The sequence below is a fragment of the Bidens hawaiensis genome, unplaced genomic scaffold, assembly GCF_021521415.1.
Source record: "Bidens hawaiensis isolate Kalapana, Puna unplaced genomic scaffold, B.hawaiensis_p1.1 tig00067921_1, whole genome shotgun sequence".
Taxonomy (NCBI): Eukaryota; Viridiplantae; Streptophyta; class Magnoliopsida; order Asterales; family Asteraceae; genus Bidens; species Bidens hawaiensis.
The window spans coordinates 10,742-13,405 of NW_027502041.1; the positions used below are offsets into that span (position 1 = coordinate 10,742).

General features: G+C 36.3%; 1 pseudogene; it reads left to right on the forward strand.

Moving 5' to 3' along the window:
• Window positions 1-225: 225 nt before the first annotated feature.
• Window positions 226-1,345, forward strand: LOC143605102 (metalloendoproteinase 4-MMP pseudogene; annotated as a pseudogene).
• Window positions 1,346-2,664: the final 1,319 nt, after the last annotated feature.

Sequence of the window (2,664 nt, forward strand, 5' to 3'; positions counted from 1 at the left end):
ATATATATAAGTAAATTGAAAGAGAATAGAAACCCAAACCTAGTGGTTCACCCACCATGTAACATCCCCATAAAAAATTAGTCAGAATCATCAAAAACATATAATCATTTTATTTTTTAAGCCTAGGAAAACCAATAAATTAATTTAGAAAATGATATTATTGGGCATATAAATAGTTTAATTTATATTGCTAATCAAACTAAAACAAAACCATAAACACTTTACAAAACACAACTAACAAAACATGTTTCGGTTTTTCAGTTATAACACCATGCTCTTCTTCTTGTTCTTACTCCTCCCACACCTCATTCCCGCCAGAACACTTCCGGGCAGTTTAAACCCGCCCGAAACCGAAACCGACCGATCACTGAACGCCACGTGGACCAACTTCCTTAACTTCATCGATGCCGGCAAGGGCGCCAACTTCTCCGGCATATCCGAGCTCAAAAAATACTTCCACCGTTTCGGTTACCTCGACCTCAACAATAACAACAACAGTAACAATAACAATAACAACATCTTCACGGACTTATTCGACGATACTTTCGAATCAGCCGTAGTCAACTACCAAAGAAATTTCGGACTAACGGTAACGGGCAAGCTTGACCCCGTTACCGTTTCCCAAATAATATCCCCTCGATGCGGCGTTAGTGACGCCGTTAAATTATCAACAGAAACCGAAAATTTACACGTCACCAAACACTATGCGTATTTCTACGGTGAGCCACGGTGGGGGCGATCGGCGCACACGATGCTGACGTACGCTTTTTCGGGTCATCACATGATTAATTACCTAGCCCCCGACGACGTAAAACTCGCTTTCCGAAGGTCGTTTTCGCGGTGGTCGGCGGTGATTCCGGTGAACTTCACCGAAACAAACGATTACCCGTCGGCGGATATTAAGATCGGGTTTTATAAAGGTGATCATGGGGACGGGGAGGCGTTCGACGGGGTACTGGGCGTGTTGGCGCACGCCTTTTCGCCCGAGAACGGGAGGCTTCATTTGGATGAAGCGGAAACATGGGCCGTTGATTTTAAGAAAAGTAAATCAAAGGTGGCGGTTGATTTGGAATCAGTGGCGACCCATGAAATTGGGCATATTCTCGGGTTGGCCCATTCGTCGGTCAAAGATGCGATTATGTACCCGAGTTTGAGTCCGAGGACTAAGAAAGTGGATCTTAAAGTTGATGATGTGGAAGGGATCCAGGCGTTATACGGGTCCAACCCCAATTTTCATTACAGTTCGTTGATGGAGTATGACATATCTTCGGGTTGGGTCATTAGAAGCCCGTTCAAGTGGTTGACCTATTGTTCACTTATAGTTTTCTGGTTTTTGATTTTTTGAATGGGCCTTTATCAAGCCCTCATGTGTATAATTGTTTTTCTTTTAGGTTTTTTTTTTTTTTTTAAATTAAATACTTAGGAAAATTTATACACATATATATTTGTTATACGTCTTTTGTCTAATGGAGACGAAAGACTAGTTTATTCTGATGGTTGGTTATTGATTTTTTAAATTCGGAACTTAATGTTCATGTGTAATTTATTTGAACTGTAATTTATATTTTATAACATGACTCAAACTATCCATCTTTAGAAAGGAGATATTATTTAACGCCAAGATACCATTGGACTAATAGAAATTTGGTAATAATCTTGTTATAGATGACAGAGTCGGCTATAAGGTGTGACTGGGTTGTCGACGGCCACAAATCCGACACCCCGCTAGGCCCGAACTTTTTTAATTATATGTATCTTTATTAAAACAATATGTATATTTAGTGTTTAAACTCAATTACATAACCACTAGCTTGGTCTAGTAGCAAAGAGGTATTACTCACAACCAAAAGCTTATGGGTATCATTCTCATTTGAGACATGTTTAATCCTATATTTATACAAAAGCTTTACACAACCTAAATTAGAACCAAGTAAGCTTATATCAAAATTAAATTGTTTAAACTCAACAAAATACTTATTTTACTTGAGTCCCAAAAAAAATTTCACATTCAACTCAAAAATTTTTTTGCTTTCTCCGAGCCGGCTCTTATAAATGATAAAATCTTATTTAAATATCAAAGGGATTTATGACAAAAGTTCCGGTACAAGAATAGTTTTGCTTTTTTTTTTTACTTAAATGTAATTTCAATAGAACTAGTGATATTGATTTCAGTTTGTTATGCACAGTTCAACATAAGGTAGGTTTTAGAAGGTTTTTTCTACTACTGAATATAGTAAATTTATTCTTTTAGCTCGTTATGATCATTCGGCGGCATGTTTCATGAATGGTATGTGTTGGGACGTGTCAATCGCTTTTTTATGTCATACAAATCTCTTTCTATAATTTAAATAGCCAAAATAATATTGGCTTATTTTTGGAAGCTTTTGTGTGGAAATTAGTTTTTTGTAAATATATGTATGATTACTAATAGAGTTTGAGATTCTCATAATCCGTTTGTTTATATGAACTTCTTTCAACCTTCTTTTTATTAATTGTTATTGTGGCCCATTTATTATTTTTTTAGTCGATCATTCAGTTTTGGTTCATTTATGTATAAGTTGCTCAATTTATAATGAGTTACACAGATAATAAAACTTACAAAATATACCTAGCTAAACAAGTAAGGCTTCATAAATTAATTTATTTGCAGGTGAAGAGGTAGGG